Raw genomic sequence first — 21643 nt, 5'->3', positions numbered from 1 at the left:
CAGAGACATGCAAGCTCACAGTTCAGTCTTTTAGTGTCAACATGTAACCCAGTCTTTTGTGACAAGCAGGAGACAGAGGCAGATCTGTGAATCTAAACATGTGTCTTTATTCATTCACATGTAGATTAAAGGGACAACTGGATATGTGGACAGGGAATACTGAATATGGTCTTGCCCACACCACAGGTGCCTTTAATCCCTCCCCCAGCTAGGTTAGCTTCCAAGATCAGAACCCTACTGGGGGCAGGACAAAATGAGAGAAGGGCCTGACTGCAAGGGTAAGATTCTCAGGCAGGAAGCTCAGTACCTCCCAACCCCCAGTCCATTGACTCTTTAAATTTCAGAAGTGGTAATATTGCTGTCACATGTAGTTTGGGAGCGCAGGGAACCCCTCTGAGCAATGTTGCCCATTTTTTTACTTCAATCAAAATTCCTTGAACGTTTTGCCTGAGAAGACACTTCCAAACTCACATCAAATGTTGTTACAGGCACGGTTTAAAACACCTCTAAGTGCAGATACCTCTAAAATGAAGCATACATTTAACATAACTTTTTGTGTGGAATAAATTGCTTTGTGAATTAATCTCTGTGTTCATGGAAGGTGAGTAATTGTGAAGTGGTTATTGGTTGGTACATGAGAAATCATGTCCGAAGCCCGACCATACATGCAGGTTTCTATATGAGTGATGCTTTGACACAAGCTGCATGGTTGCTTATATCTGTCAAGTTCACATTTTGTAAACTTGTACACCTGATCACTATGAAATATTAAATAATAATACCATCCTGTTCTAAATAAAGGCCTCATAATACTGATCAATACAGTGGGAGAAATTATTTTAAAAATGATGTTGCTGAACTGGAGATAAAGAGAAGATCAAGAGTAAAGAGATTATGATTATGACTTGGCTTGCTCAGAAAAGGGGCAAAAATGGGAATAAAAAGATTGTTCCACAACACATGGGCCAGACAGGTTAATTTATGGATGAGCAGGTCCTTGAAAACATCCCACTTCATGGACTGCTACCATTGTAAGTTCTTTACACAAAGAATAAAGAATTCAGTGTAATCAAATGAAGACACTAGATCCCACCATACAGTCAATGTACATATGGGGGAAATTATTTTTGAGCTTAAAGTCAGCATAAACAAATCATGTTTATCTCTCCACCCCTCGTCCCTCAAAACAGAACTGAACTAAATTAAGCTCATTTGTACACACAGTGATCTCTGGGCCCAGCAGATTCTGACAAACAGATGATGATGATTACTTACCTGCCCTTCATCCTGAGGTCTTAGAGTGGCTCGCAACAATTAAAAATACACCCTGAAATTGGCTCAGGGGATGGGGAGAACCCTCAGTACAGCACACAGGAGAGGAGAGTGAAGATCCGTCCATCAGGCAAGCTCGAAAACTTGGAAGAATTACCATGGCACTACTTTGAATTTCTCTCCATGTGAGCCACCATGTCATGATACCCCTAAACTCTACTGAATGCTGACATAGCTCAAAAGCTGCTAAAGAATATGAAATGGGAGTTATAAAGGAAGGAAGCCATAAACTCTGTAGCCAATGGATTCCTCCAAAATTGAGTTCAGGGTTTCAAGGGCAAAAACAAAAATAGCAAAAGAAAGAGGCCGAAGGTTTGTCTAGCTCTTGAAAGCTAAGGAAACACACAGAGGTTTAATTTTAATGAAATGTCACCTGGTTTCTGATTAAGTGTCTACTAAAAGTGGCACATGATGGAAAGTCACTCATTTCTCAGTGCAGTCACAGCTGGATTTTGACGTATAGCTTTCAAATGAAAAAGTGTTTGTAGAAAAGGAACTATATCCAGCTGTGGCTTGATGCAAGCAGGAGAGCATGGCCATGTGAGAGACAGAGGAATGGAAGAACGTAGGCACATACTGACTGCAGACCTTTGGTCCATCTATCTCAGTACTGTCTACACTAACTGACAGTGATTCTCCAGACAGGGTTTTTTTTCCAGTCCTCTCTGGAGATGTCGAAGATTGAACCTTGAATGTCATGCATGCAAAGCAGATCCCAATCACTGAGCTACAGCCCTTCCCCTAAAGTGCTGGAAGCAGGAGTGAGGGACTGAAGAGCACTGACAATATCATGGAAAAAGCTTACTTGATAAAATGCTGAAATTGCTAAATTTGACAAGACAACTTTCCACCCAGTGAAGCATGGACTGGACTTCATGCAACATTCTGTATCAGACTTAGTACCTTATCAGGAATAGTAGACTTTATCACAGTGAACCTTCCACAACTCAGGAACAAATTGCTTTAAGGTCTTCCCAGATATAAATATGGGCAACACAAAATGTCACCAGAAAGCAGACAATTCCTGCAATTCTTTCATGAGAAATAAGTCTCATAAATACAACTCTATGAATACAAATGTTAGACCTGGGGGCTTAAAATGGGGAAAGGTGCAAAGGTGCATGTGAAGGCCTTGCCCCCAATCTCCCTGTACAAATCAGCTCCACGTGGGTCCAGGAACTTTGCTAAGACAGAAGATTCCCCATCATCAGAAACTCCAAGTGCTGGATCTCCCTTTACGCTCATGCAAGACAGTCTGTAGCTTCCTTCTACATGAACAAGGATGTAGCTAATGTGCTCAGTCCTGCTCAACACTACACATGTCCATTCTGATTGCATGAAAGATTTAGAGGTGCAATCCAGTGAAATAAATTTTCACTTTCTATGAAGCAAGCGATTTGAAGTACCTGCAACCAGATTCACCTCTGAAAAATCTCTGCCTCCCCTTTTTACTCCCCTCCCCTCCTCCTACTTTTTATAATAAGCATTATCCATCTGAGACTTCAGAGAGATAAATCTAAGTGAGGAATATATACTCCTCATAGTGACTGCCAGGTTTCCTTAGAGTCCCACTTAGGAACCCTAGGTTAATAAAGGGAAATTCAACCAGTCTCTAAAATTGTGAACATCTATTGCAGGGTCTGTATACTAACATGTGTCTGTATACTAACCCTCCTTTCTGAAAGGAAAACCACAAGACTAATGAAGGAATAATGAAATAAGATGTGCATGCTTCCTCCATCTTACCAACCTTGGCATATCAGGGGAACCAATTCTGCTTTTATGTCAGTACTTTTCCGCACAATTTCCCCAGAATCCCAAGAAGGTGATCTGTGTAGCAGAGGGGCAGATGGAGCTGTAAAATTAGTGTGCCAAGCATGGCTTGTAGCACAAGCTATGGGACTCAGAGCACTTTTTGCTAAACTGCTCCAGTCCCACGAGTCACCATCTCCTTGGTTTTGTTTTGCATCGTACTGAAGGATTCAAATATTGAAGCAGCGACAGCTCTGTGAATTCAGATGAAAGGAATCCTAGATAGGCATACTGTAGTTTCCTTCACAAAAGGAAAAACAAAGTTTTCCACTACCAACAAAATACATATTAGTCATTATTCTTTTTTAAGAAAAAAAGATGTCAAAGGCTTAAGAAAGAAGGAAAGGAGAGAATGAAACCCATTCTTAAAATGTTTAGCAAAGGTTTTCTGATTTTAAATAATAATAAAAAGAACACTTATTAAGATAATCACTGATACTGGATGGTCAAATGGTTCAAGCAGCTTAAATGACCTCGTCAAGAGGTTGGATATTTCAAGCTTTGGACAATGTTCATCATAAGGAAGTCGAAAATCAGTGAAGATTGAATCAGAAAAATTCTTAGAAATGAAGGGAAAGTTCTAGGATAACTTTTGTCTCTTTATAAACTTGTATCCTGCCCTTCAATAAAACTTATCAAATTTAAATAACAGTATAAATACAAAATTGCAACAAGATGGGGAAGCAAAATGAGCTAACAAAAATTTCTTTGTTATTTAAAAAGCTGGGGAAATAAAATGGTGTTTGCCCAGTGCCAACATGATGCCAACTTGCACATGAGCAAAAACAATGAGGTATTGTGGAAACACAAATGTGTACGGAACTAGCAAGTCCATAAAAATTCCTGCTTTACCAATGCTATCACCATCAATTTACAGAGAGGAAATATAAAATAAAAAAGTAAAATCATGTGTATTCTGTTATATGCATGAGTCTGCTTCCTACTGTTAAATTAATGGGGATGTATACATCAGCGAATATCACATAGCTCTGGATCAGCAAAAAAGGATTATGACAGCTCACAGAAAACTGTGTTTAATAGTGCCGTGCGGCTCAGTAAAATGATTTGGTAAAACTTATTTGAAATAATTTCAAAACTATGAGTTAAACTTGAAGAAACCACAATCTGCTCGATAATGTCCTCCAAGCAAGAGATGAGACTAAATTTTAATCAATCACTTATTCATTATGCACTCTTTTACTCTGATATAATTATCAGTGAGAGGATTAGTTAATACTTGCAAGCATTTTGGCTCGAATGGCATTTTCCCCTTGACTCTCTAATGACAGTTCTCCATTTGGAATAAAGGAGATTCAGCAAAGATAATTAAAGTTTTTCGGGGGAAAGCTGTTCTCTGCTGGACTTTCCTAGGAATATTTTGACTGCAAAGTGTCATAGTGCCCACAGTTCCAAATAACTGCACTCAGCACAGTAATAGATTTTTCTACATCAGGAAGGGAATTTGAAGACACATCATCTTTGTAAAGGAATTTTGTCATCTGAAAGAGAAGTCATGGGAGCTATTTTCACAATAGCACCATTGCTTTTATGGGTCAGAACTCAATCATGGCTTCTTAAAATTCTGGACAGGGACCTTTAATAATCAATGATCTTACTTGCCTAATGCCCACCTGCCAGACATTGGCATGGTTATTTAACATTTGATTTCATTTCCTTCCATGGGAAGCCATCATGGCCAATTGCATTGTTAGTCCTTTTTAAAATATATATATATATATATTTATTAGTTTTCCAACACAATTATACATTTTTCTCCATGTTTTAACAAATTAGTCTTTTTTGACTTCCTTCCGCTTCTCTGGTAATCATCCATATTTACTCTTCAATACGCATTCCCTTCATTGTATTGCCATTTGTCCTCCCTCCCCTTTCTATTTCTTTTTGACAATACATCTCAAACTTTTGCAGTGCTTTTTGAAACCCCACTAGCATTGTTTGCACATCACATACATTTTTCAGATAATCTATAAACTTTCCCCAATCTTTGATGAATCATAGAATCATAGACTCATAGAGTTGGAATAGACCACAAGGGCCATCGAGTCCAGCCCCCTGCCAAGCAGGAAACACCATGAACTTTTGGTTTCGAACATATCTTATTTTCCCAGTCAATCTGTCCAGTTCCGCATAGTCCGTTAATTTCATCCTCCATTCTTGTATCGTCGGTACTTCCTCTTGTTTCCATTTCTGGGCCAATAAAATTCTTGCTGCTGTAACTGCTAGTCCTAATCCTCTTTAAAAGGCATCCAAGTTGGTGGCCATCACAGGCTGCTGGGAGAGCAGGTTGTGCTGAAGATTCCAGCACTCACCTTCATTGGATGTCCATGAATTCAAGTGTTATGAGAGAGGGAGAAAACCTTTTCTTGATCCACTCATGAATTTTTTTAATACAGTGGTACCTCTGGTTACGAACTTATTTCCAGAGGTTCGTTCTTAACCTGAAACTGTTCTTAACCTGAAGTACCATTTTAGCTAATGGGGCCTCCTGCTGCCACCACACCGCCACCAAATAATTTCTGTTCTCATCCTGAGGTAAAGTTTTTAACCCGAGGTACTACTTCTGGGTTAGCGGAGTCTGTAACCTGAAGTGTTTGTAACCCGAGGTGTTTGTAACTCAAGATACCACTGTACTTCTATCATGTTGCCTCTTACCCGACCTTTCTCTAAAGGGAACTTCTCTAAGTCCCAAACTTTCACCAGGAGCAGGTGTGGCAAAGAAGGTCTGGGGTGCTAAGGTTGGTGTCCACCTCCCAGCCAACATTTGTTCTGTCATTCAGCCACTGCTAGTTGCCATGAAGCAGAAAATTATAGCTTATAATCTTTCAGCCCAAAGTGTGAATATTTATATTTTGTATATACCAAACATGTCTTTTGAACACCATAGAAGTACTTTGATGACTGAACAGAGCCAAGAGAGCAAACAGTTTAAAATATGGTTTGTGTGTGTATGTGTGTTTACAAGAAACCCCAACCATTTTTATTTTATTTTTTATTTTTTATCCTGAACCATAATCTCTGCAAACTAAGGTTGAAGGGGAGCGGTATGTTTTGGTTGAGTATCTAGAACATGCTTTCTCTCAAAAAGCACTTGGCTGGATTAACTCTGAAATTATGTGAAATATATATTCAACTACAATATTCACTGACTGTGAAATCCTCCTTGGCTATGAAAATTCGGAAGCATCCTTGTATACACAAAAACTGGAGGAGAGTGTGTGAGAGAGATGCATCCAATGATCAGCCATTAAGAAAAGGAAAGTTGCTCAGAAAAGATTCACAAACAACACAGAAATGATATCTTTTCTACAATGCTCAGTACTGTTTAGCTTCTTTGTAATAAAATGTGGTAACATCTCTATCACATTAGTCCAGGCAGTGTGGTGTAGTGGTTAAGAGCGGTAGTCTAGTAATCTGGGAAACCAGGTTCATGTCTCCACTCCTCCACCTGCAGCTGCTGGGTGACCTTGGACTAGTCACACTTCTCTGAAGTCTCTCAACCCCACTCACCTCACAGAGTGTTTGTTGTGGGGGAGGAAGGGAAAGGAGAATGTTAGCCGCTTTGAGACTCCTGAAGGGGAGTGAAAGGCGGGATATCAAATCCAACTCTTCTAAACTCTACACACATACCCCTGCACAGATAGAAACGACAATGCCATGGCATGGGGTACCAGATGTTGATTACATTACCTTACAAACAGAACAATCCTACACTCCTGGGAAAGGTGGCCAAGTGTCAGGGTGCTGTCAAAGGCTCCCGGCTGGTTGCCCAGGAAAGTACAAAGACAAGGAAAAGTTTCTTACAGTCCTTTTTTATTTCAAACTTTATAGAGAGAGGCTATAGAACCCAGCCTCTTGGATAATGGTGTTGTCCTGAGTGAATTTCCACACACCCCATCTCTCCCACTTCCTCATTCGTCATCATCATCACCTCCTCCATGGGTGCCGCTAAGTGCCCTCTGTCTCTGAGCTCTTTGCTCTCCTATTTTTAAGGCTCGCTGGGTTCTGGGAGATGGTCAGCCAACTGCTGCTCTGGCTCTGCCTGCTCCTCCTCTCCCATTATTTCCCAATTTTTCCCCTCATCTGCCTCTGAGCTGTGACCTCCCCCACAAACCACTGTTGTAAATCTAGACTGCCTTCCTGTTCCTCCTCCCTGGAAGGGTTTGGATGAGGAGGTGGTCTCCACCATTCCTCCTCCTCTGCCCAGCTCCTGACAGGTGGCTAAGGAGCTCTTAGGGAGGGAGGTATGCATGTAGGGGTGGAAATCCACCAGTGGAAGTGATTTGGTGTGGTGGTGGTAAGCTCTGCCACCATTGCTGTACTGCAGATGGAAGCATCATCCCAAAGTAGAGGCTGAAACACAGCATTATGGCATCATGTTAGGGGAGACCATGAACCCACAGGATTCTAAGCCTCCTTATTCTCCTGGCATGCCCCTCAAATGACCGCAAAACAATGCCAGTCCTCGTAAGTTAGTTTTTCAGAGAGAGAGAGAGAGAGAGAGAGAGAGAGAGATGACTAAATGTCTGAATGATTGTATTATATGAGTCTTAATCAATGGGTTCATCAATGTTCAGCAACATGTTCTAAGCATAATAAGAAATATTTAAGTATTAGCAATATTTTGCTTTCCACCTTCTAAAATATATATAGTGTGTATGTGCCCATATCTATGATTTCTGTTCCTGACTTACAGAATGACTAGATCCTGAGAAGATTCTGCAAACTGACAGAAGGCTTTGTGGAACAGACACGTTGGCAAGAAATTGAGTGTCAGGGTATGTGGGTAGATTTCTGAAGCTAACTGTAAAAACCAGGAGCCTTAACTGGAGTTCAACATTATGAAATCTGTGGCTGCACAGATTGCAAAACCTTCAAATGTGAAACAGACTAAAAGTAAAATAAAGCCTGGTTTCCTTCTCTGAAATTCCCCTGCCAGCAGTTAAAAGTGTGGGATGCACTAATCTCTTGTCTTTGATAAGGGTTGCATGTTTTGCCCCGCAAAGGTGAATTTCAGGTCAGATCGTTTTACTTCACCTGACTTCTCAACTAGGCATCCAAGACAACTGAAACTCAAGTGGCAAATGTATCTTGAAGTAACAGGGTTTTTTATGTTGTTGTTCATTGTAAATGAGATAAATGTTATATGTGTAAAGTAAAAAGTATTTTAAGCATTGGGATCGAATTGTTTACTCCATACTGCCATTTAGTGTTTTAATCAATTGTCTCAAGGGTGCTGTTTTATTGACAATGACAGCAATCCTATAGCATAATCCAAACTATGCTCTGGGATTCATGGCTGCCACGATGACAATGGAGCTGTCCCAAGATATCACCAGCCCAATGCATGTGGTACGTCACACTCTGGATCTTGTTTTCTCAACTGAACAGGAAGAAGGTGATCTGAAGGGGGGTGCAGGTATTTACATCATTCACCTGTCATGATCAGATCACTTCTGTTGAGATTTAGACTTGTGCCAAGAAGTTCTGCTTTGCATTGCAAGTCAAAATGTGAATTCAAAGTGTGCTCTTATAATTATTTTTCTAATTGCACCCTGAAGGTAGGTCAAAGGATTATTCCAATGCATTTAGCAAGACTTAAAGTGCAATCCTATGCATGGAAGTTTCTTCCAGGTAATGGTGCATGGGCTTGCAACCTTAACATATGCAGGTGTGTCACACTGATAGGTATGTCACTGAGCCCAGCACACTTTGCAGAAGCACAAACTTTACTTTGATTTATTTAAATATTTGATTAGCATACCACACTAAAAAAGAGTGGGTATTATAGAGCAGGGATGGGATACCTGTTTCTCCTCAGATCATCAACTTCCATCATTCTTGCATTGGTCATGAGGGTGGAGGCTGATGGGAATTGGACTCCCAAGAACTACTGATATTATATAGATATCTATAGATCCAAAGTATGACCTCAAGGTACATGAGGCCACCGCTTTGCAAAAACTAAGAAGGTTTTGGTTTAGTCAGTGCTTGGATGGTTGTGCCATCTTGAAATCACATGTATGCAGGTTTTGGCTTCCATGATGGAAGAAAGGTGGGATATAAATTTAAGAAAATGCATAATAATAAATATGCTATAGAACATCTGCATAAATATTTCTGATTGCCACAGCAATCACCATCCCCAACTATAAACAATGTCCTAATTCATGTATATATTCTACCTGGAATAAACAACTGAAAGGGGCTTAGAGAGCATTGGCAAAGTTACAGTCAAAACCAAAGTGATCAAAGGGAGGATCTTTTTTAATCCATTATAGTTTTTAGAGTGTTCAGGAAAATAAGAATATTCCATTTTTGAAACTGTAGCCACATTCTTGTATTTTACTAATGAGCAACTAGAATTTGAGACTGGGAATAAACACAAGATGGAGGCTGACCGCTTCAAACCTGAAACCTCTTGTATTGGAACTGGTGCTGAAATGGGCAACAACACTTCTTAAAGAATCGTCCCTAGATGGGAGGGGTCCCTTCAGGTAGCATTATATCTGCCTCATTATCCAGCCTCATCTTCATGGGCACAGTGGTGAGTAATGGTTTTGTTTAGGTTTTTCCTAACAGTTGGCTTCTTCCTTTTCTTGTGTTAGAACTGTGGGTAATGATAGACAAGACAGCAGGGCTGTCGAAACATGTTTTGCTGCCTGAAGCAGGGCAGTAAATGTAGCCCCACCCTTCAAGGCAAGATGCATAGGACCCAAGACTGGCCAAGTTCTTTTGGCTCCTGAGGAAGAAAGCCTACAAGCACCACTTGAGGATAATGATGGTGATTGTGATGATGAAGATACTAACAATTTGCTGCTCTTTCGTGATACTCAAAATCAGAAGTCTGAGGCAATTGCCTCACTCTGTCTCATGGTAGAGGAGACCTAGATAGATAGATAGATAGATAGACAGACAGACAGATTCCTGGGGGGTTGTTGGGTTCTCATAGGCATTCCCCCCCCCCCATAAACTAGATTTTTAAAAGATAGACTATAATAATGAAAATTATTATCCCCCCCCTTCCATTTTTGACCCAGCTGTAAAGAAGCATAGAATAGATGCCCCATGTATATGAGTTGAGCATCTCAAGTACAATTTATTAGAGTGCTTTTGTCATTTCACTCTCTCAGACAGTAGGCTTGAAAGAAATTGAGTCCATCAGCCTTCATCTTTTCATTTCTATACTTGCTTGTCAAAATTTTGAAATAATAATAGACGGAAGGCAGAGTTACTCGGACAGGTGGTCAAGGTGAAACTCAAGCAGCAAGCTTGCCTTGAGTGTATTCTTTTTCAAGTCCACAGCGCTCACGTATATTAAAATACAATTCAAATGGGGCACATCATATGAGGTTAGCATAACAAATACATACATGAGCAGTATAAAAATGTATGGCCGCAGCTCTTACAATATGTTTTGCTGCTCTGTTGGGAAATAATGCAAGAGGTGAGAAGGTTAACATTTCTGCCCAAAGACACACAGCCATTTTTCACTGCATCAGCTATGCATTTACATAATAAGTAATTGACTGTCAAGAAGAGAGATCTCATGGCAGAGAATTCGGAGGCCTGATTTATTTTGTAAGGGTGAAAAGGGCTGTTTGTGAAAAGGGCATCAGAAGCAACTACTGCTTTGGAGATGCTTTTCCATCCTACCAAAGTTCTGCTTTTTATCACAAGAGTAAACCACTGAGCCTAGGGCTTGCCGATCAGAAGGTCGATGGTTCAAATCCTTGCGACGGGGTGAGCTCCTGTTGCTCGGTCCCTGCTCCTGCCCACCTAGCAGTTCGAAAGCACGTCAAAGTGCAAGTAGATAAATAGGTACCGCTCCGGCGGGAAGGTAAACGGTGTTTCCGTGTGCTGCTCTGGTTCGCCAGAAGTGGCTTAGTCATGCTGGCCACATGACCCGGAAAAACTGCAGACAAACGGCGGCTCCCTCGGCCTATAGAGCGAGATGAGCGCTGCAACCCCAGAGTTGTCTGCAACTGGACTTAACGGTCAGGAGTCCCTTAACCCTTTACCTTTAAACAGCATTGCAAAGAAAAAGACCCTTAAGGGAAATGGTTCGTCACAATCCCATGCTCAGAGCCCTGTAAAAAAGGACTGTGAGGGATGTTATTTCGTCATCTTCCCCTTTTCATGTCACTCTTGCGAGTCGGTTTTTTAATTTAGTTGGAGTTGAGAAACAATTTGAACCTGTGATAGGAGGACACCCCTTAACTCGATTCGGAACTTGGTAATGCGTGTTCTCCTTCATGGAGAGCACGTGTTGCGGTGGGGGCCACCAGGACACTCCAAAGTTGGAGGCCGGGCTAATTGATCGTTGGCCACTGATGCAATTGGGGCTTCCCTTGTTGTTGGGAAGAAGTTAATGTTGCCATTTATTGATTGACAGCCAGAAATACTAAAACTCCTTGCACGAGGCTAGGGCTTCCTCTTTTCGCCCATGCATCGGATTGCCCGTCCCTCCCTCCCTAGAATAGGGTTGTTCGTTTGACCTTGCTATGCCTGTCATGGGGTCGTCTGCTTTGGAGCGGGGGCCTGGTAGGAATTTTGTCCATCTGGCTGATTGGCTGGGGCCATTTGGTTTTTGCCTACTGCGTAGCAAATCATCACAACTTGTAAGGTTGCGGTTAGGCATTGCTTTATGGTTTGGTTGGTTGAGGGGCATGGATTGGCTGTGCCTGCCCCTCTAATGCTGCTGCTGCAAGGGAGTCCGTTAAAGGAATTGGGAGCTAACTATTGCTTGTCCACTCTGTCAAGGGGGCTCGGGCCATAGCAATGAGCTCCTGGTTGCATTTGGGGTGAGGGCAGGTTCCCTGCTCTGCGTAACCCCCAAGTGTATTCCCCTATTCTGACTTTCGCATCGTGCGGAATGTCAGTCTGTCCCCCATGGTGGGGGCAGATAGTCACAACCAATGCCTACACAACCACTCACAAATGTGTATTTTAATAAAGTTGTGGCCAAAATTATGCCAAAAATCTTAAACAAAAATTTCTGTGTGATGTGTGAGTTATTTGGGGTGGACCTGGGGACCTCGACACGCAACTGTCAGAAAGAATCCCAGGACAGTACTAACAGGTTCATTATGACAAAATCTTTCATGGACTAGAGCCAGTTTTAATCTATGTGCAAAGTGTTGCAGCTCTCTATATGGCTGTGGGGTGGGTGGGTTGTAAACACTGGGGTCAGGGGGAAATTAAACACAGAAAGTGATACTTCAGTTATTAATAGAGGCTTTTCACTGATAAACACAGACATCCTGGTATTGGAAAGCTAATTAAATCATGTACTGAGATTATTATTTTTTTAAAAAACCCCCACAAATCTTTCTCTTGGTTCAAGCCTCAGGTGATGTCAGTGAACCTCTTGATGTATTGCAGTTCAGTGATTTCATGTTGCAGTCTCCCTTTGAGGTTCTTTAATTCAAGGATGGCAACTCTACATTCAGTTTCAGAGTGTTGCTGATGGCTGAAATTCCTCCCCACCATGTGGATTGCTTTTTTTTCTTTTTTAAGTATCGCTGTTGACGGCAACAGATTTGTGTCCCTGTATTCTTTCGCACAGAGACTGCCTTGCTTCTCTTGTCTGGATATGTAAGAGCATTGCTGGCAAATGATGGCATATATCATTGGAAGATGAGCAGCTAAATGGAGCCCTGATGTTGTGGATGTTCTTCTTCTTGTTAATAATAATAATAATAATAATAATAATAATAATAATAATATCTGCAGGTCTTGTGGTAGTATTGTCATTATTACTTACCTGCCCTTCATCCTAAGGTCCCAGGGCAGGTTGCAACATTCGTATAAAATATTTTTAAAAGTTTCAAACAACTTACAATCATACAAATAACATGGGTCCTAAAAAATTACATACCTGATGTATCAAAGCCGGGGTAGAGAGGTGTGTATTCAACATTTGCTGGAAGCTCTACTATGTCACAGTGACAGAGTTAGGAACTGGTCCTTCTGTCCTTGGACTCAGCTATACAGCTGGAAATAAAATGTTTTAAGTGTGTTTTAAGTGCAATATACAATGTGACACTAGATGGTGATGGTGAGCCTTATGGAAAATTCAATATATATATTTAAAAAACACTTCAAAACAAAGCATTTTCAGAACTTTATATATGTTCTATATATGCATTTCAGAACTGTTTTTGATATGCTTATCAGATTTTTGATGAAACCTGTAAATGACAGTGGTATTCTGTTTTCTGTCTTCCAGAACACCACTGGTAAAAAAGAAGAAAGCTTCTCCACTTTTAGTTAATTCATATTCACAAGGATGTCTTCAGATTCTACACTCCATGGCTGCAGGTAATTTTATGGCATCCTTGTGCAAAAAAGAGAGAGAATAGAGGGAGAGCAAGCAGGAAGAAGCAGAGGAGCTTAGTTGTTTGGTGGGAAACCACTAAATGTATTTTACCTGACTATTTGTTATTCTCAACCCTGCCCTCCACTGACTGGAGGCATATGAGGTTGCTTATACCCAACAAACCTTCACGTTAATCTCTACAAATTTCTATTCCCCACATATTTGGGACCTGTATCTCCAAAACCAAATATGCACTTTACTAATATTGCCTTTACTATACGTCATATTTTAAATCAAACCGGTGGTCATATGCTCAAACCTTTCTGGGTGGCACACCCACAACAGTGAATATGCAATTTTTGCATTGGAAGCATGATACCAGTAGTAAATCTGAGTAACTTCTGCTCTTTTAAATAAGTAGTTGTATTCTCTGCAGTGCATGCAAGCCATACCAATAGACATAATTTGAAATAATGGTGGGATAACAGCCTCCAGCCCCCATTTCTCACTGCAAAGCTAAGACTGTACCAACTGTTCTCATAAAGTACCAGTTCATTTTTTTAAAAAAATCCATGAACAGAACATGATGAATAATTGCATGAATTAAGTAGATGATGTACAAGCAATTTATGGTGGAAAATAAAGATTATTGGAGTAAATGATTCAGTTTTGTCATATTCAATAACTATAGAAACATGCATAAATATGAAAAATGTTTACTGTTATTACATGTGTACACACTCTATAATGAATTACATCATAATTGCTCCATAATTGCTCAAAGACTGTAATATTTATACATTTTCCATCATAAATTGATCCTCAGAGATAGAGAGATTTTACATAATTTCCATCTCAGCTCACTCAATGGGATGGCAACATGGCATATGAAATGAGGCTCTTGGGAAATGAGAGTTTTGAAAGTTTCTTATTGACTCTAAATGACACATATCTATTGACCTGCTGTTGTGCCACTTTAATGAAGGTTCTGCTGGAGTGTAAAATTCTCCTTTTGTTCCTTTTCTTACAAGGACCACACAACAGACTTTTGAAACTTGAATTAGCCTTGGAATTTTGTAACCTCTAGATCAATAACCCCTTTGATGCAGTACACTACGAAATAAATTGTTAATATGTTTGTAAACCTTGGGCACAATCCAGGGCAAGTTAGTGGTGATGTAGCCTCAATGAAATAGAAAGAGCCAGAGGATACAGTTTAAACATCATTGATTTAAATGGGATTGAGTCATAGCTAACACTTGCTAGACTGTGTTTTCCTTTCCTTTTGTCTTTTAAAGTCAATGCATTTAACAGCATGCATACCAGTTTTCACACCTCCATAGCCACATAGAATTGTAGAGTTGGAAATGACTGCAAGAGTCATCTAGTCCAATTCTCTACATTGCAGGAATATCAAACATAGTCCTCCATCCATTTTAAAACCATACTGGACCCAACTTAGCTTTGCAGATGTGCTATCAGTTTTATTGTTGCAGCTGCACCATCCAATTCCCTGATTTGAGGCACAGCATCCATTTGATTGATGAAAGTCTTTCAGTGCTAACTCAATGTAATGATGACCGGAGCAGCGCTCATGAGCTGGTCAGCAATGGGTTGGTGGTCAAGTATCTTCCACCTAATGATGCTTCTGAATGCTCACTTGGAGTCTCAAATCTATTCTCCCTCCCTAGTCCTATTACATCCCACCAGAGGGAACAAGGTTGGCTTGGCTTCCTCACATCACTGAGTGAACTAAAGGTCAAACAAACCCCACTAGAAGTCCTCAATGAAAGTAGAAAGGTGGACTCCTAAAAAGTTAAAGGAGAAAGTATATGGACTTGACTCCCATCACAAGTCAAAATCAGTTATCCTTGTTGACCTTGTGTATGGATCTGTCCACCTTCTTGGGATGCACAGCCCCTTTCTAGAATCCCTTTCCGAGTATTTCAGTCCATGCCAAATGGAGATTAAGCACACATAACATAATTGTCTTGAGGTGCTGCCTGATGGTGTGGCTAAGCTGTCTTCTAGACAAAGTGATTCTATCTTCAGAGGATGCCTAGGCAGGTCAGTCCCCATCATGCTAAATGTATCCAAAAGGAAGTGATATTGGAGCAGGTCTAAAAATTCTCCTCCTCACCAGTACAAAGTGTGAGAAGGCAGCCTAATGGCTACTGATTCCCCCAGGGCCTGTCAGACCAGTCACCATCTGGGCTGAACCACAGCGTGACACAGATGCTGTACTCAATGAAAGAGGAAGTTTCAAGGGCAGAACCACACTTATAAAGGGGAGCTATGCCATAACCCATTGGCCAGAACTGTCCAATCAGAATCAAACCCCCTGGAAGGAAGTATCACAAGGCTTCCTGAAGTAGGGGATGGGGCAAAGTCAGCACTGCCTGAAGATCAGTGAAATGGTATCATTTCTACATTATTTAAGGGTTCTCCTGCCTCTCTCGCACACATGAATAGAGCTATAACAAGTCTGGGTGATTGGTGGGCAGAATAGGAAGGGAGACTATACGGCAAGAAAGATCAGAAAGGAAATTTTCTGGCTAAAAGGCAGGGGAAAGTAGATGAGGCACTGCTTGCAGGAGGAGATAAATGAAAGAGACTGAATCAGGGTGAAGGTGAGGAATCTCATTAGAACTGAGAGTAGCTAGAAGCAAGGGATGAGATGTAAGATGCAGCAAGACTATGTAAGCCCTTGGGGGCAAAATGCAGGAGTCTAATTTAGATGCAGAAGATAACCAAGGCAGAATTTATCTGAAAAGAGGAGCCTTGGTCCAAGTGAACAAAGTGGTAGTTTGTTGACCACTTTCTAAATGCACATAGGTGTTGTGGAGTCGTGGCTAAACAAACCTGATACTTGGGCTGGATATGTATATGAAACCACTGGCAAAGCTTAGGTAATTGACGTACACTAAATGGTGAAGGGTCATAATGTTGCATACATTTGAACTTCTCAGTAATTTCCCATCAAGTGGGCAGACCAGAGACATTTTAGCAGTGCGTAGATTAATTCAAACTTGAGGCGGAAGCCCAATTTTCATCTTTGACTTCCTTTGATTTCACTCCTAAATAAGAGAACAATAACACTTTCTCTCCTCCCACCCCCAGTCATTTCTTTCTCTCCAGCTCCTGAGATGAGATGAGTTTTCATACTACCATGAGAGAAATATGATGGCATTCTATTACAGGCTCCTGTTGTCACTCGTTGAAAAGAGTCTGCAGAGTAATTGCTGGACTTTGCAGTTTGCTTGTTGCTGTGGGTTTCAAAATAGAAACAAGCTAAAGCAAATGTGGATTGATTTCATTATGGCATGCTTTTGACTCCCAGTGTTGGGGCCACTGATCAACACTCCCATGCATACAATACAAAGAAATATTCCAGGAAAATAGCACTTAATTATTTTAGAAAACTAAATACAGTTTTCTGTTCTGCTGTGGGACCAGAAAGAACAAAATTCATAGATGCCTTATGAATCTGCACCCACCTCTCATGTAAAGAGTTATGTCTCAACCCTATGGGCCAAAACTGGTTCACAAAGAGGAACATCTAGGAATACAATAATGCATTTCAATTCATTACTATAGGATTTAAGTGCACTGAACTGAGCTAGCATTTCTTTGCATGACTAGGCAGCGACAGCCCCAGCCCCCAGGGATCATAAGGACTCTGACAACACTATTGTTGTTAGCCGCCCTGAGCCTGGCTTCGGCTGGGGAGGGCGGGATATAAATAAAATTTATTTTTTTTATTATTATTATTATTAGCAATTGAAATTAGGCCACAACTTTATTAAACCTCTGAATGTAGGAAGACCTTGGCTTAGGCCTTGGGCATGTATCCATCCCAGCACCCCCAGCCAGGGGGAACTGGGGCTCATCAAGGTATATGGGATATGGGGGGGTGCTCTGCAAGACGTAAGTGTAGCCGGCAGCCCAGTCCATATCCCTGCACGGAGGGTAGTTTACTGGTGACCTTTCAGTGTATGGCCAGTGGCAACCATATATATATTAATATATATATATATATATATATATATATATATATATATATATCAACCTTTAAGAGGGGGCCCTGGAATCGCCACCGTCACCACTTGACGCCCCCCCCCCATTACAGTGGTACCTCTAGATACGAACGGGATCCGTTCCGGAGCCCCGTTCACATCTAGAGGTAAACATAACTAGCAATGGTGCGTCTGTGCGCGTCGCTTTTCGCTGCTTCTGCGCATGCGCGTGACATCATTTTGAGTGTCTGCGCATGCACAAGCGGTGAAACCCGGAAGTAACGCAAGGAGCTGAGGAGCGCAACTCGAATGCGCTCAACTTGAAGCATATTTAACCCAAGGTATGACTGTATAGGGAAGAAAGGACTAAAGGATTCCACCCAAGGCCATAACCATCAAAGTTGTGATGAATCGCTATGGGGAAGACAAAACAGCAACCAGTCAAAGACCATGGCAGCACCTGCTAAACGGGAAGAAAAAGTTAACCTGCAAACAAGAAAGATTAAATAAAGAGAGGGTAGGCAGGGTGAATCTCCAGAGCCGACTGCCTGGCTATTGTTGGCTCCATCCCAACAATATAAATGGGACTGGCCCCACCTCCCAGCAAGAAACTTGATTACTGAGGCTGGGCATAAACCTCCAAAAATTAACACTGAGACGCAAGCCAGCCCCTGTTTGCCAGTAAGCTCCCTGGGAACTGTAGCACCATGCGCGATCCCACAAAGGGCACCCACAATGTAAGGTGTGAGTGCTCATTCTCTGTCAGATGTATGGCTCTCTCCACTTGGTCCCAGCTAGTCATAATAGCTGTGTAATACCATCAGTATCAGAACTGGTATGTCTCTGAATGTCAGTTGATGGGGAATACAAGAGAGGAGAGCACTGTTGCACTCATGTACTGTTTATGTGCTTCCCATTGGCATCAGGTGCCGGCTGTGAGAATAAGTTGCTGAACCAGATGGCTTTCTGTTCTGAGCAGAGTTGTGGCACTGCAACAAAGACTTGGGAATTCAGATTCAGAGGTCTCAACAACTGAAAAGCCTATGATTCAGCCCATTAACAAGAAACATTTAGGAAACAAGACCATCCACCCTTGAACCAAAGGTCAAATCTCTTGTGTAACCTGATCCCAAGATGTACAGAACCTTATAGGTTATTACCAAGATTGTGAACTTGGCTGTGTATCAGATTGGCAAGAGGTTGTCAACTAACCAATGCCAAGATAGTTTAGAAGCCAGAGATTGCCACCATAAGAGTTTGGCAAGCATCTCCCCATTTGTGGTCTGCAGATTCTATGACTAGTCTGAACAACTGTCTGGTTCCCAGCTGTTGGAAGGATGTACCCATGTTCAGTCAGTGCTGGTATACTTGTGTGTTATAGAAAAGAACATGAAAATAGGATGGATCAGGCCCTTCCACCACAAATCAGTCACTCCGTATTCCAGATCAGCACGCAATCACAGAAACAATTGTTAAACGTGCCAGAAATCTGGACAACCAATCCCCCCAATTCCTTAAATGCACACTAAGTACTTCTTTGTAAGTGTGGTTATAAATTGCTAAAATGGAGGTTTGCTGACACGCTGGCAATCCATTAATTACAGTTGTACTACTGCTAGTGGTATATCTATAATTAAATGTAATTACAATGTGTTCCCATCACAAAAACCACTCAATGGTAGATCTGAATTAAATTACAGCCTCCCAGTTCTCTAGATAAATATTTGAGTTGACAACTATCTTTCACAAATTTGAATTCTAACTGGGCTCATTTTGTTTGCTATTTACCCCATCCCTGAGCCTAGGGTTGGCATGTGGGTTAGGGAAAGTGAATTAAAGTAAATTCTTTTTGCATTTTTTTTTCTAGTCGTGTGTGATGGTTAAGCTGAAGATGAATTTGGATGTTAAAGCTGCTGAAATTTCTATTCAGATTCAGTCCATACTGCCAACATTTTAAGAAGTGTATTAATCCTCCTTTTTACTTAACTTTGGGATGGGGTGGTTAAATTTTTTTCTTGCATTTTCTCCCAAATCAACCGATCAAATTAAGTCACCAAAGGAGGGCTCTAATTCTTACTAATCATAACCCAGTTCACTTGGCAGACAGATAAAATTTTATTTCCAACTGATAAACAAGGAGGAGAAATAGCAGAAAATGAGTTAACAGTTTCTGCTAAAAGTTCAGAGCTAAGAGAGATTGTGGGTGAGGCTTTTACTTGCGTGTTGAGATCCCCAAGTCACCCCAATTAAACACAATTCACACAGAATTTTTGTTTAAGGTTTTTGGCATAATTTTGGGCAAAACTTTATTAAAATACAAAAAATGTGAGTAGTTGCTTAGGCATTGGTTGCGTCTATCTGACCCCGCCCAGGGACAGACTGACATTCGCACTCCTGCGAAAGTCAGAAAGGGAAAACATTTTGGGGAGAAAGATGGATCTGGGTACCATGCCCTCACCTCTCCCGAAATCCTCCCAGGGGCTCTTGCGTGGCCCTAGCCCCTTGACAGGGGTTTGGACAAAAGCATGGCGAGCCCCTGGATTCCTTTAATGGAATACTCTTGTAGCAGCAGCATTGGAGGGGCAGGCACAGTCAATCCGTACCCCTCCACCAACCAATTCATAAAACCAATGCCTAACCGTAACCTTACAAGTTGTGATGATTTGCTACGCAGTAGGCAAAAACTAAATGGCACCAGCCAATCAGCCAAATGGACAAAATTCCTACCAGGCCCCTGCCCCAAAAGCAGATGACCCCATGACAGGCATAACAAAGTCAAAGCAAACAACCCTAAATATAGGGAGGGTTGGTGGGTAATCCAATGCATGCAGCAAAAAGAGGAAGCTCAACACTGCGCACAGGGAATATAAGACTTCTCGGCTGTCAATCACAAAATGGCAACATCAAATTCTCCCCGACGACAAGAGGAGCCCAATCACAATGGTGGCCAACTACCTTTATCCTCCCAACAACAGTGAGATGTCTTGTTAGACCCCACCACAACACGTGCTCTCCATGAAGGAGAACACACTTAATCAGAGATTAACAGTTTGCTCAGACACCATCATCTGTTTATTTGTATGCCACTCCCCCCCCCAAAAAAAATAAAGGACCCAAAGAGACTCACAATGTATCAAATGAACAACAATAGATATAACAATTAAAAAGAAATCATATTTAATTATTAGATTAAATTCGATTAATGATGATGATGTCCATAAGACCTCAGCATTATATAAAACAATACAAATAAGTAAACTTAACAGTTTAAAACTAAACAGGAGATTGAATAACATTCTTAATCAATGCACCCTGTGGACTTGCATACTATTCCCCTTTTCCTCTATTTTTAGAGGAGTTTCATACATATTTTTTCTGTTTCCCTCCCCCCTCTTTCACACACACACATTGGGCAGAATGAATGCAGCACTAAGACAATTATTTTTTTTCAGTCCGTGGAGTTCTGCTTTCAGAATGGAATATTCCCTCTGTCTCTTCCTCCTACAGGAGCAGATTTGGGGCGTGTATGGGATGTGCAAAGGTGGGGAGTCCCTTTGCAAAAACACCTTAAAGAAAACTAAGGCACAATATTGTGGAAAAAAAAGCTTAAGTGCAACTGAAAGTGGTCAAGCTTTCATCCCCCTCTTTCCCCCTAATCCCTGTCCCTGGATGTGTCAGTCCAGCACCGCTAATGCCAAATGTGAAGTTGCCAACCTGTTCTCTAATTCCAAGCATTAACCATATTCAGCCAGCAGAAACAAAGGCAGGAAACATGATAGGAGGCAAATTTAGTTCCTGCTGGCAGAACTTGCAGAGGAAAGAAGTGTCTTGTAGAGGCCATGGCTGCTTTCAATTTAGAAACTTGTGATTTGCAGTTTTGCCAGTGGCACACTTGGGGATCTGATCGCCGCATACCTGAAGCTACATGGAGTCAAATCTTTGGGCTATTTGATATGCAAATGTGGAACCTGAATGATATGAAAGTCAGATTTAAAAGCTCCTGACAAGCCAACAAGCTGCAGTGCAATGCTATTTACATTGCAAGCAACATTGGTTTTGTGTAATTAAAATGCATTCTCTGTTATGGTGCAGTAGCATTGTAATCGCAGCGAGGCGTTACGGAGATAAACGGTTTAAAAAATAA

The 21643-nt window shown here is 41.3% G+C and overlaps 2 long non-coding RNA genes across 2 annotated transcripts in view; both read right to left on the bottom strand.

The window, feature by feature from the left end:
* The window catches only part of LOC310681926, a 453737-nt gene that overhangs the window by 177954 nt on the left and 254140 nt on the right, over window positions 1–21643 (bottom strand). The gene's annotated exons all lie outside the window — the stretch shown is intronic.
* The window catches only part of LOC310682647, a 65232-nt gene that overhangs the window by 2294 nt on the left and 41295 nt on the right, over window positions 1–21643 (bottom strand). The window contains exon 2 of the long non-coding RNA XR_014514061.1: window positions 13043–13150. This is a non-coding gene — a long non-coding RNA (uncharacterized lncRNA). The remainder of the gene's footprint in view (window positions 1–13042; window positions 13151–21643) is intronic.

This window comes from Podarcis tiliguerta, assembly GCF_965153285.1.
Source record: "Podarcis tiliguerta genome assembly, chromosome: 1".
Classification (NCBI taxonomy): domain Eukaryota; kingdom Metazoa; phylum Chordata; class Lepidosauria; order Squamata; family Lacertidae; genus Podarcis; species Podarcis tiliguerta.
The sequence above is the reverse complement of the archived record's forward strand: the minus strand, read 5'-3'. Positions and strand labels throughout refer to the sequence as shown.